Below are 14,414 nucleotides of genomic sequence, written 5' to 3' on the forward strand. Positions count from 1 at the left end.
AAAACGAACAGAATTTGAGGCACATGGCTCCTTGACAATTGTGATATTTTGTTCAAAGTGATTTCACAGTAAACCCCCGTAAATTATTCATTTTCCGTCCCTGTGCCTCAATTTCCTCCTCCGCTGAATGGGAAAAATAACAATGTCTACCTATTTGGCTAATCGTGAAGCTTAAACAAGGCTGTGCCCGTATGTCACTTCAAGGAGTTCCGAATAAAAATGTCTTCAGTAAACATTAGTTACCATCAGTGCTACTGCCATTATTCTGATTACCAGGGATGACCGAAAGAGCCCAGAAAATATCAATCCTGAGCCTAAATCCAGCACTCACCGTCATAGAATAATTTCCCCCCACTTTTAAATTAAGGATAATTCAGAAATTTAGATAAATATCAATTCTCATGATCTGGGTAAAATGTTTTCGTACAAGCACACGCACCCGCGCGCACACACACACACGCACACAGAATTCCCTTTCAGACTTACTGAAACAGACATTAAGCACCAATACATGTGAGTTACTACAAATGGCCGCATATTGTATGTGAACAGCAAGCCTGAAGCGACTTCACTGTGATCACCCGATACGATCCAAACCCACATGTCCTTGGAGTAGGTACAGAAAGGGGCTGGCATCATTAACCTACCCAACGGCTCATGTCATCCACTCCAGCAAACCATTTTCAAATGAAATTTTTTTTTTTTCAACGTTTATTTATTTTTGGGACAGAGAGAGACAGAGCATGAACGGGGGTGGGGCAGAGAGAGAGGGAGACACAGAATCTGAAACAGGCTCCAGGCTCCGAGCCATCAGCCCAGAGCCCGACGCGGGGCTCGAACTCACGGACCGCGAGATCGTGACCTGGCTGAAGTCGGACGCTTAACCGACTGCGCCACCCAGGTGCCCCCAGCAAACCATTTTCAATCTTTCTAGTTGTTGTACAGTTGTACATTTTGAATCAAGGACCATAAGACATCCACTTCAAGATTGGTCAACATATGCTTGCAGTATTTAAATTACTAGACCATTTCTACATAGTTTTATCTATAAAGAGAGGCTACAGGCAATACGACCTTATATGCCTTTGAGCAACTTTGCATCTGTTTGTCAAACTGGAAAGAATAGTACACAATTTAAGAAAAACATAATTTGGGGGGAGGGGGCACCTGCGTGGCTCAGGCAGGTAAGTGTCTGATTCTTGGTCTCCTCTCAGGTCATGATCTCACGATTTGTGAGATGGAGCCCCACATTGGGCTCCTAGCTGTCAGTGTGGAGTCTGCTTGGGATTCTCTCTTCTCTCTCTCTCTGTCCCTCCCTGCTCGTTCTCACTCTCAAAATAAATTAAAAAAAAAAAAAAAACAGAACAAAACAAAATTAAAAAAAAAAAAGTAATTTGGTGATGCTGAGGGACTCTAGTTAATTTTTTTTTTTAATGTTTATTTATTTTTGAGAGAGACAGATCATGAGCAGGGGAGGAGCAGAAAGAGGGAGACAGAATCCGAAGCAGGCTCCAGGCTCCGAGCTGTCAGGACAGAGCCCAACGCAGGGCTCGAACTCACAAACCGCGAGATCATGACCTGAGCTGAAGTCAGATGCTTAACCGACTGTGCCACCCAGGAGCCCCACTTTTTATTTTTTATGAATATCACAACACGGCAAAGGCACAAAGGATTTTTTTTTTTTTTTTGGTGTCACTAGAATAGAAACAGAAAAGAAACACCTTCTAAGACTATTTAATAGTAAGCTCAAAATAAGCTATTTATAATGACTCATAGGATCATGAACCAAGACTAACTTTACTAAAGTAAAGTCTAACTTTACTAACTTACCAAAGCAAGTCTAACTTTACTAAAATGCAGTACTTAAAAAATACTTATCCCTATCACACAGTGCAAGGCAGCAAAGTATCTACAAACAAATAGACATTGCAGGGCCTTCCTTCTAAAATCAATCTTCCTTCTAATTCCTTGTCAGTATGTATGTTTTTCCATCTTTACTTTTATTATTAGTGGCGATTTCTGCTCCTATGCTTAAACCCAAAATATGATTGAGTAAAAACTACACATAAAATGCATATACTTGTTCTTTCTTATAAGGTAACAACCCCGGATTTCAATAACATTGACATAACACTTACCATTTATGAAGTATTCCCCTAACTCAAGAAACCAGTTCACCATCGCCAGAGTCCCATAATGCATTCGTTAATACCTTCATTTTACAACTGAGGTTAAGTGGCTTACCCAAACTCCTGCTTCTATAAATTACCAGAGACAAGAGGCAGAGCCAGATCTTCAGGTCACAAATCCCACCAGACCACACTCCTCTGTGGACCATTATTTGAACCCACAATTGATAGTACATTTGAAGTGACGGTTAAAAATTAACTAAAGAGATTTCACAATGCGCTAGGCAGTGCCGTGCTGTTTATGTTCATTATTTTAATTAATATTCAACACAACAATGCGAAATATGAGCTTTATTTGTGGCATCTTACAGATAAGAAATTTCTCAAAATTACAAAGCTAATAAATGCTGCACTTGGGAATAAAACCCTTGGATCTCTGCACCCAGATTCTGTTCACTGTGGTTACGATGTTGGAGAATTATGGGAACTCGTTTCAGACATTTTTTTTCATGGGCCTTCATGGAAAATTATTTACTAAATTCTTGAAAGTGAAGGTTATATGAGAAAACTGTTGTTGTTGTTGTTGTTGTTGTTGAGTTGCTAAACACACGGTGATGATAGGCGTTATGAGGTTTATCTTCTGGGTTCGTATCACCAAGGATCCTAGTGAACTGAGGAGTTAGATGTGGGTTAAGGAATCCAAAGAGGGAAGAGAATGACCATGTAGATTTCACACACTATATAAAAATTAGCTCGTAAGAAGTAGGAGGCTTTGCAGACAAAATCTGCAAGAAGAGGCCAGTGCAGCCAAGTGGTTGGAGATGATGCCACATGACTCTGCAATGAGGAAATCATTTGCCAGGTATCTGTTGGGGGTAAGTGTTATGCATGGAAGGACACAAATACAGGCCAGGCTGTGGAGAACAATTCTAAGTGTGGGGATCATATTAAGTGGGATTGAGGAAAAAGAATGAGTAATGAAAGAATGAGACTTTGAGAAATGAGACATCGCGGCCAGAAATAAGCCAAGGTCATGGATATACTTGGAGTCAAGTAATGTTAAGTAGTGGGGAATAAAATGGAGTCTTTTATGATCATTTATCCCTCTGGATTGGATCATGCATAGGAGTAGGATTAGCTGAAAGTCAGAAAGGCTTGAAGCCAGAAAGTCAGAGCACTACAAGAAAGACATTTCATTAATCTAAATATATTAGTTAGCCAGGGTCTAGACAAGGACTTTATGGATAAGAAAGTAAAGGAGGAGGTAATTTAACACAACAGAAATTGGAATGACCATAACAGATTTAAGATAAGAAGCGTCAAATTTAAACCCCATTTGCATTTGAAAAAAGTGTAATAGATTTTAATAATAAATAAAAACCATAGCAGCTCATTCAATTTTTTTTTTTTTTTTTTTTTTTTTTTTGCCAGCCTGCCTCCCTTGTGGGGATTACACAAAAAGTAAGATCAGTAAGATCAGTCATATTTTTTACTACTTCTATGCCGGGGCATAAAGACGGTCTATTTGCTGTGACAGTGATGAACTTAGCTTCCAAAAAGTGTAAGGCAATAAAAAGGAAAAAAGGATTTTATCAAATCTGTTCACAATGCTGATGGATTAAGATACTGATTTTTTTTTTTTAATGTTTATTTATTTTGAGACAGGGAGAGACAGCATGAATGGGGGAGGGTCAGAGAGAGAGGGAGACACAGAATCCGAAACAGGCTCCAGGCTCCGAGCTGTCAGCACAGAGCCCGACGCGGGGCTCGAACTCACGGACCGCGAGATCGTGACCGAGCTGAAGTCGGACGCTTAACCGACCGAGCCACCCAGGCGCCCCGATACTGATTTTTAATTTGAATGTTAACTCTGCATTTTACAAGCTGTATCTGTAGCGTATTGCCTGCCTGGACAAATGGTACTTACTAAGTTATTTTTAAAGCTCTTCAAAATTGCACTGAAGTCATGAATTTCATAGTGCCCCCCACCCAGCATTTATTTTTTTCCATCATTCAGATTAGCATCTGGGGGCTTCAAGGGCTTTTTATTTATTTATTTATTTGAGAAAGAGAGAGGAGAGTGAGAGAGAGTGGGGGAGGAGCAGAGGGAGAGAGAGAGAGAAAGAGAGAAAGAGAATCTTAAGTAGGTGCAGGGCTCCACACAGGGCTCGATCCCACAACCCTGAGGTCATTTGCAGGCATGGTGGGGCCTTGCGATCTCTAGAGGTCTGACAGACACTGTGGAATCCCCTTAACTTTCTACTTCCACTTGCCTCTGAGAAATCCCACAAAACTGCAGAGGAAAAAATTCAGTCAGTGTCATCTAAATTAAATATAGCATAACCAAGGGGTGCCGGGTGGCTCAGGCCAAGCGTCTGACTTCAGCTTGGGTCACCAACTCGCGGTCTGTGAGTCCGAGCCCCGCGTTGGGCTCTGTGCTGACAGCTCAGAGCCTGGAGTCTGCTTCAGATTCTGTGTCTCCCTCTGTCTCTGCCCCTCCCCCGTTCATGCTCGGTCCCTCTGTGTCTCTCTCAAAATAAACATTAAATTTTTTTTAAAAAGATAGTATAACCAAGTATCAAAATAAATGGACAATAATAACAGTTTTATATACTCTTGACACAAATATGAAGGCCCTAGGGAATACCCCCTCACCCCTCCCAACACACGGATGACACAGAATGACATTAATATGTATCTACTTTCTTTCTGCAAAAAGAGGGCATGAGAGGTCCGTGACGATGTCAATATCAAACGAGAATAAGGAGAAATGTTGAAATCAAATATTTTTCTTAGAAACAAACAAAAAAATGGTTTTCCAAAAAAATACAGCTTTGTAAATCACATTGAAAAACTGCCAAGAAAATATAAAACTCTCAATTTATCACAGTATTTGTCTACCTATCATATTTCATCATCTTGAATTGCTATTATTACCACTACTAACACTTATTTTTAATCGTGTATTTAGGAAAAAAATATCTAAATGCTGTTTGGGTTGATGTTGGCCCCTTAATCCTTAATTCTTCATTACACATTAACAACAGAAACAACAACAAAGTAATGGTGTGTTGGATCAAATCTACAGTTCAGAAAACCCAGACCTAAATTTCAGTATTCGTTTTAAATATTGCATTATTAAATCTTTCCAAATCTCCTGCATGGTAAATAGCATTATTTTCAATTTAACCTCATAAAACAAAATCTAAAAGAAGTCAAAATGCTTACCCAAGGTCACACAGCAGGATTGTTGACGACACCGGGGAGGACACAGGTTTCCTGAGCTCCTGTGTCCATATTCACGCACAGGGCCTCCCTCTACACAAAGGCTGGCCTCCCTCCCTCACTGCAGGGTTTGGGAGATGGGACCAGACACAGAGGCTGAGCCTCTGCTGGGCTCTCCACCACGTCTCCATGAAGTAACAGTCAAGTTTGCTTTTTACGATGTGATAAATTCAGTGGGTCGGCCGTTGTCCAGGACTGTCGGGGAATGGAATAAAGTAGTCTGAGGATTTGAAGGCACACGTGTTAGGAGGCCAATAGGGCCACAGGGCCAAGGCTTATTCTCCAATATAACTTTTATTAGAGATAGCTCAGCTGTTTTAATCCCAGGTCTCTGATCCGCCATGTCAGTCTTTTGATTGGCTACAATCTTGGGAGGAAGGAAGAACATGAGTGACTGGCCGCCTTCCCAAACCTTTCAGAAACTTCACTAATAGAACTAGGACCAAACCCAGGTTGTGTGACTACAAGTAAAGGGACATTTAGGGAACACTGCTGTCATTCTATAATTGGGAATGAAATTCAAGTGTAAACATGAAGGCAATTTCTGCGGAAAAGGTATATACATATAATAGAAAGTAGTAACGTTTAAAGGCTTGTAAAATCGTAGCTAGTAGCTATTACTACTGGAAATATTCATAATGGTCAAGGTTAAGAGAATTGAACTCTGATGTAATATACTCTTTAGCATTATTTTTTTTTTTTTTCAAAACCAACACAAAGTACAAATACACACAGAGAACAAGAGATCAAGTGTAAGAAAGAGAAGAAGAGAGCATTAACTGTTATTAACGTTATTTCTTTCAGGAGGTAGGGTTTCAGTTAACTTTTTATAATTGTTAGCTTTTCTTTCAGTTTTCTGGTTTTCCTCAATACTCTGCACTGACCATTTACTTTTTTGTATAATTAGATATATATTTTTCTCCTTTAAATTTTAATAGCTTTGTGGAAGCTATTAAAAGCTTTGTGGCACCACTTTCAGGTGCCTGTTCGGCATCTAGTCATTCACAACTCCTTCCTAACAGTTTCCTACTTTTTGTATAATGTTGCAACGTACCCAATTTAAAATATTTATCTTCCCAGAATGTCTCGCAGATAAGGTTTGCCAAAATGTGCAAACAGCGGTATGTTAATATAAGTAACTGCTGACATATGTCTTCTAGGCTTTTGCATTTTATCCTTTGCTCTCCTTAACCTTCTTCCTGTGAGGAAGATGGCCAGAGATGTACTAGTCATGTTGCTAACATGAGAATGAGAAGCCATAAGCTAAGCAAGAAATTAGAAGAAATCTGTGTCCTTGATAACATCATCAAGGCTTTGCACAATCCTGTACTACCTACATTTGTGAGGGAGGAAAAAAATAGCTCTCTACTTTGTAAAGTACTCTGGACTGATTTGCTTTCTATGTAACCAAAAGTAGTCGTAACTGACACAAAGCAAGAGAAGAAAAACTTTCACTTGCATTCAACTCTGAGCTGTAAATGGAGATGGTACAAAGCCCCTAAATCCAGTAGGCATTTGAATCAAGTGGTTAAAAAAAGATAAAAGGATCCCAGAAGACTTCCAGAATGGGGAATTTCTCCCAGCATCCTCACCGTATTTCAAAACTTTGGGTACCAAAAATCCTTAATGAACATGCATTAGCGTTCATTTCAACGTCAACCTCAGGAGTTAGGCTTTCCTTACGAACTGTCAAACGTTATGCAATCGGATATGTTTTCTTTCTGTTCCAAGGACTGAAAACAAAAATGTTCATGTAGTAAGACATTTTATGTCAAGTGACTTTAAAAGCAACATTATATATTCCCAAATAGAATTTTAGGACTTAAAAGTAGGGGCATGAATGAAATTCTGTCAAGAGAAAAGAGAATTTTCACCACTGAACATGGCTCATCTCTGGAATATCTGCGAGGTTCAAGCAAATAGGATTTATGCCTTTGATTTTCCTCAAGACTTAATCTGCCTGTATACGTCATTCTTACCCTGGGTCATTTCAAATGTAACCTCTGTTGCAAAAATATCCATTTCTTTTCTCTTACCTTTCTGGAATATTAAAACAAGCTTCTGGCATTGTCAGCATCTAGTAGACCCTTGTAGACATGACTAAAACACCCAGCACTAAAAGCCATTCCACTAAAATGGAGGAAGCATCTTTCTAAATGATGGTTCAACAAACCATAACAAAATAGAACCTCCTCTGTCTCTGGAAGTGATCAGACAGGTTCAAAAAGAATATTTGATGATATGCCAAGCCAGCACATTGCTGTGATTATACAGGGAATGCCCACACCCCAAACAGCCAGACTTTTCTTCTCAATTATAGACCAGCTGCCACCCATAGTGAGCCTGATTTAGCACAAGATCAAAAACCCCAACTCCCTCTACCTGGGTTCAGTGACATTTCACAGTGGCGCAGGACCCAGGTAAAACCATTAAAAACATGTTTCGGGCCCATGTCAAGAAGAAATTGAGACCTAGGGCTGTGTTTCCCCTACCTTTAGACATTTTCTTATATTAAATGAGTGGTCCATTTAGAAATCTCACTGAAGTGTTGAAAACAAGCTGCCTGCTTTGTAATTCATTTATACGTTCATCCATTGAGCAAATACCTATTGAGAAAATATAATTAAAATGTTAGTGTTAGAATTAAAATGTTATACTAAGCTTCTTATCCTGCTTCGGATGCTAACATTATGTTTTTTGTTGGTTTTTATTGTTTCTTCAGACAGATTTTGTTCCTCCACACACCGTCATACAACTGTCTTGTGAAACTAAGGAGAAGCCAGCTACACTGTCACTCCGTTCAATTCCATGTTTCATGTTACCAGTACTCAAGGTACCCAAACTATATTTTCTACTATTTTATATATTGTAGAACAACACACAAAGCCGTAAGTTCTTACGCATGTGCTAACCAAGCTGTAGCACCAGGTCTATGTTATTGTGCAGGGATGCAATGTATCATCAATGAAATAATAGAATCTCAGAATGGACGCACAAGGTTATCCAGATGACAGCACTCTTTCGCAACATATCAAAAAGCAGTGCTTTCAACTGCTTGATGGATAACATCGTTTTCAAAAGATAGGACGCCGCATTGATGTCTACACCTGAGGGTTCCTGTTCTGAAAAGTTTAAATGTTCTTTCATGTAACGCCCTGAAATATTTTGTGAAAACAGCTCCTTCCACACCTGTCAATCCTTCCCCACCCCAGTCTCAACCAGCTTACCTCCTGGTAGAGAGGAGTCTCCTCAGTTCTCTCAAATGATCCTCATAGGAGATGATCTCCTAGCCCACCGTCATCCTTCTTCTCTGGATGTGTTTAAATTAGTTCGTGAATGTCCTTCTTGAAGCGCAAATGCAGCTTGTAGGTGGGATGCGTCAAGTTCATCGAAGAGTGAGAATATTCTTGTCTCCCTCACTGGCTCTATTCCTCATCAGGCTGGCTTCACTCACATTGGCATTCTTGTCCTCCCTCACTCTCTGTTGTCTGATATTAAGCCTTCAGCCAAATAAGACTTATATCCTTCTTACAAAGGCTGGTATTGATCTATATATAACCCACCTATATTAACCAGAGTTTATCTTTTGGACTTAGTGTGGAGTGTTACATACAGGATATTTCATTTCCTTAGCGGGATTCTATTCTCTACCTTTTCAAAATCTTCTCAATTTCTGAAATGTTTTCATGTGAGTCTGATAATTTCATGACCGCTCAAAAACAAAAAACAAAAACAAAACACTCTCAAAAATACCTAAGACGATACCTGACAAGGGGAATATTCTCAGGGTAGGATTTAATTCCCTCACCTGATTTTTCCAGATGCAAAAATTTCCAGATTAGAAATTGGAGTTCAGAATTGTACCTCTGTGTCCTGAGATACCACGCCCTCCTACCCTCCTTTTAGGTACTGCAGAAAAGGAAAATAATCTAAGTCATATTTTAAACAGATTTTTAACATTTATTTTATTTTTAAGAGAGAGAGATAGAAAGAGATAGAGAGAGCTTGAGTGGGAGATGGGCAGAGAGGAATGGAGACACAGAATCCAAAGCAGCTCCGGGCTCTGAGCTGTCAGCACAGAGCCTGATGCGGGGCTCAAACCCACAAGCTATGAGATCATGACCCGAGCCGAAGTTGGATGCTTAACTGCCTGAGCCACTCAGGCACCCTTAAGTCACATTTTTTTGTAGTGAACCAGAGATCACATCATCTACTAGGAAAGCTTCAGAATTGGTGTAAGAGTCAGAGGTGGTAGTATTTGCAGAATGTTATTGAAAATTTCAAACTTTAAGCAATTATAAGTTAACTGTCTTTCCAGGAAAGTGATCTGCTTCCTGTACGATGTTTCTCAGCCTTTTTAATTTAGGACCCACACTATTAATTAGCACTATATTTAAAGTGTTTATCACATCTCAGAAATAAACCCATGCTTATAAGCTCAACTAGTGTACCACAAAGGAGGCAAGAATATGCAATTGGGAAAAGACAGTCTCTTCCACAAATGAGGCTGGGAAAACTGGACAGCCACACGCAAAAGAATGAACCTGGACCACTTTCTTACACCACACACAAAAATAAACTCAAAATGCATGAAAGACCTAAATGTGAGAACTGAAACCATAAAACTCTTAGAAGAAAACATAGGCAATAATTTCTTTGGCATTGGCCATGGAAACATTTTTCTAGGTATGACTCTTTGGGCAAGGGGAACAAGATTAAAATTAAACTATGATTCAGTTCTCATCTGAAATCCTTCTTTGAAATGGGGGCAGGGAAAAAGAAGAAATAGTCATGCTACAGAACGAGTGTGCCAGGGACAAAATAACATGAAGAGGGTATAAAGAGGGAATGCAGTTAACAAAGGGATAGAAACGCTATGTGTTTTCTGGGTTGTAAGAAGTAGAAGCAAATCAACCCGCATCCTGAATACCAGATTCTTTCTTTGAACTTAATTTGAATCATGACACTGAATGGTGCACACTGGCCATTTTTTCACTGGTACTAAGTCAGATCAACCGACGCATCCCTATGGGAACCACTTCCATCATCTGGGAAAATGGGAAGCGCAAATGATGATTATGAGATTCCATTTGGCAATTTCAATACTGCATGAAAATGTGGGTCAAGATTATACCCAGATTGACTTAAAGCAGAAATGTGATATGTTCACTTTGTCTTCTGGCATCTGACAGGTTAATCACTTTCTTATATTGCTTATATATTAATATGCATCAATTATAAATATATGAACATCAATGTTTGTGTTTACATATGTAATTCACTTGTACCAAACTAGTAATGTGGGAAAAATTCTAATAGAGGTTTAATCTGTATGCTCCCTTGAGAATTTCAGAAAGGCAGAACAAGACATCAAGATACTTATTTATTAATAGGGTTGAGGTAGCATGAATTAAATAATGAAAAACAGGAAAGGGATATTAGAAGGTGTGCAACATGCGAAGCATCAACATAAATGAACAGAAGGAAGGAGAGTAGTAACATTATAAGATGGTCTGAATTTCTGCTTATTTATTTACACTGAAAAAACACGGTAACAAAAAATGCATACCACTGGCACTGTTTGCAGCGGCATGAATAAGATGCATAAATAATGGATGACAACAGATGCACAAGAGCAGTGCCTTGGTAAATGAGTAAGGCAGAGACAACAGGAAGGCTTTAATGGTCTAATGTACCTATCATTTCCATCTCTTCAGAGACAAATTTGTTTTCTTAGTTTTCTCTTTCTTTCCCTGAAAAGGGGTTTGACATTAGCAGTAAGAGCAGTACCCCTTATGTATTATTTTCCTTCAAAATGATCTTTCGGTTCAATTCCAAAGCATTATGAGTGGGTGTTAGATCCGTATTGATTACGTCTCCATGTACCTTACTGAAATGCATTAAAATGAAAGTGTTAGAGTTACTAAAGTTTGGTTGAACTAAGGAATTTCATATTTTCTTAAAACGGATACACAGAAATAAAGAATATAACGTGTATGTAACGTAAAGTTTATTCTATGATTCAATGTCTAATTTAAGTCTGGCAATGCTTAATCAAAAATGATTAGAATGCAACATTAGACATTTAGCAAGACATCACTAAAAATCAAAAGACATTTTTGTTCTGTGTTAACTTTGACAATTTTTAAACTAATTGTCCTTCCATATCCTATTTCTTTAGAAATCCTTTAAATAACTATAGAAAACAATCATAAAAATTTATTTTGCCCAAGATTCTACTTCCCCTACAATTCATTACTAAAAAGTCTGTTAGAGAGTACAGATTGAGGATTAAAACAAAGAAACTAACAGTAGGAAATTGGTAACAAATGTTTAGTTTATGATATGGTTAAAGAATATTTGAAATTTCTTTGAGCAAACATACAGTTGATTTATATTCTAAGACTATTCATCGGAGTTATAATTATGTTAAAATATTCATTCTTTAATTTTTCAAGACTGCCAAATCAGTGTACGAATTTCAAGGTATACGACTGAAATAAAATATGAGATTGATTACTTTAAACACTGGTTTGAGAAAAAAAAAACCAGGAAAATGTCTATTTTCAAAACAAATTTTTTTGTGACACCATATTGCAAAGTTTTACATTGACTTACTAGAAACCTACTAGAGTAAAGGAAAACTCTTGTGTATTTTAGGACTAGGCCATATCTGTAAAACTATAACTAAAAAAAGATGAGAAGAAAGAATAATCACTCTATCCAATATTATAAAATCTGTACATACAGTTAGTCTACCGAATATAAATCTGGAAATATTAAAACAAAATAAATATTCGAATTCACCAATGATCATATCCATATGCAAATTAATATATTAATTATTTTTAAGGTCATCCAAAAGTACCATAAAAGTGAATAAATCTTATGTAAATATAAATTAATATCTCTAGGGCATTGTTGATGGCATGAGAAAACTACAAAGCAATCAAAAACATTTAATCAATATGTTATAATTTAGACATGAATATTTTGTTTTGCCACTGAGTATCTTATAATAGCAGGAAGTTATGAGTCATACTTATTGTAGCAAGTATGTCATAACAGAGATGGATTTATTTGCACCAAGATGGATTTTATTTTCCTCCAAAGTACATGGTCCATCCAAGCTCAAAGTAGAATGGTACCGAATCTACTTTTGACCTTACATCTATTCAAAGACTTAAATTAATACAAACTTATGTGGAAAACTATTAAATGAAATTAATCCTAAAAGTCAGTCACAGGATAAAGGTCACACATGCTATTCTTAAAATAGCTTTGTATCATCTGTCCTGCTTGAAGCTATTATTACCTGGAAGAAAACCTACAGGCAATAATTCACTCATATTTTTTAAATAAAGGTAATTTTATAGTATAATTTTTAGTGTTCAGATTGCCTTGAACACTCGAGATGAAGAAAAGGACATACAATATTGACTTATCATAAAAGTCTCTGGCTATATCTAGATATTGGTCATTTTTTTTTCTTTCTTTTTCTTTTTTCTCTTTCTTTCTTTGTGTGTGTGTGTGTGTGTGTGTGTGTGTGTGTGTGTGTGTGTGAATCCTCACAGCCTGCTTCCTACTTTATGCAAGACTTTGTGCTACATGGAGTCCCATCTCTCCCTTAAACAAATAAACAAAAACAGTGTGTGGTCTCTTCCTTCCTATGCCCTTTGAAGTCAAAATGAAATCAGAAAATCCCAAAGGCAACTGAATGTATCTTACCATCAAGTATTTTGAAACTTGAGTGGACGATATAAAAATGAAAGTTTAAGGTTTGCATCTGAGGTTTAGTAGTCCAGTAAGTGATGTCCTAGGAAGGCTGAATCTGGTGGCCACATTCTCTGAATCTTCCCGTATATCCCCATTTCACTGAACCAGTTTCTAATTCTTTCCTGTTCAGTGTCTTAACCTTTAAGTAAACTTTATCTCTCAGAGTCCTTGAATGGAAGAGCAATTAATTTTTATTAGCATAAGCAGAAAAAGCAATTTATTAGGATAATAATAAGAAAGGTATAAATGTGTCCATTTCCCAGTTCATTTTAACATCATTGGCAAATGAGGGAATTACCTAAGACTGAGAACACAAGTCTCATCCCTCTTCCTATCTACCCAATCTCCATTGTATCTACACATAGAATTTGGTTAGAACTAAGCTTAGAATAGAAGCTAAGTGTACACAGGAAAAAAAATGACATAGTAAAAGGATTGCCAGACTTATTTATATCAGTAATCTTTTTGAGTATTTTCAAAGGAATGGGTTCTGAAGGTGCTCAATCAAAAAAAAAAAAAAATCAAATTGGATCCTTACCAAAACCTCTGGTTACTTTGATCAGTTGGACTTACTTCTAGTTGTTTAATAAGCTTGTTGTCTAAAAATTAGTCCCAATGGAAACCCATGAGGAGTACAATGGCAGAAATTCATTGTATTTAAGGTAAGAAGGATATAAGAATTTTGGAATATGGAATGTTAGAATGTCTGTCCAGATTGTGACCTGCTTAACCATTCACTATGATTCTCCCAGACCATTCCTTTTATCCAGAGATTAGATAACTTTTATCCAAAGAGATTACAGGTAAGCGATGCCAAAGTAACACAGGTCTCTCCCAAGACACTGGGATTGGCAGTATTCCTATTGTCAGAAACCAAAGACATGGGATTTATTTACAAGAGGCAAAGGTCTGTTGTGGCCCTAATGAACAATAGGGTCATTAGAATCATCAAAATTATAGGACTCATAGATTATTGTAGCTATAAACCGACCATGGATTTCCAAGTATCATAATTAATGTCCTCTCATTAAGGTACTATTATATCTCCAATATTAAAAAGTATTCTAGCTCATGCATAGAGGCCTGATTGAAACCACCAAAATAGAGTTTTAATCCCCACTCAATTCCCACATTTGAGTAAAATTATAGATCCAAAGTCCTTTAAATAAAGGGAAGGTAGTAAAGATATTGCAAGAACACCAAAAGCTAGTTCTATCAGTTTTT

The 14,414-nt window shown here is 37.6% G+C and overlaps 2 long non-coding RNA genes across 2 annotated transcripts; both read right to left on the minus strand.

The window, feature by feature from the left end:
- Positions 1-4,789: 4,789 nt before the first annotated feature.
- Positions 4,790-9,255, minus strand: LOC123596124. Its single transcript, XR_006711550.1, has 3 exons — positions 8,642-9,255; positions 7,907-8,020; positions 4,790-5,609 (listed from the first exon to the last, which is right to left on the minus strand). It is a non-coding gene; the product is annotated as an uncharacterized LOC123596124 (long non-coding RNA).
- Positions 9,256-10,921: 1,666 nt separating this feature from the next.
- Positions 10,922-13,991, minus strand: LOC123596146. The gene is made up of 2 exons (XR_006711566.1): positions 13,729-13,991; positions 10,922-11,304 (listed from the first exon to the last, which is right to left on the minus strand). It is a non-coding gene; the product is annotated as an uncharacterized LOC123596146 (long non-coding RNA).
- Between the last annotated feature and the right edge of the window lie 423 nt (positions 13,992-14,414).

Source organism: Leopardus geoffroyi, chromosome A1 (assembly GCF_018350155.1).
Source record: "Leopardus geoffroyi isolate Oge1 chromosome A1, O.geoffroyi_Oge1_pat1.0, whole genome shotgun sequence".
NCBI classification, from domain to species: Eukaryota; Metazoa; Chordata; class Mammalia; order Carnivora; family Felidae; genus Leopardus; species Leopardus geoffroyi.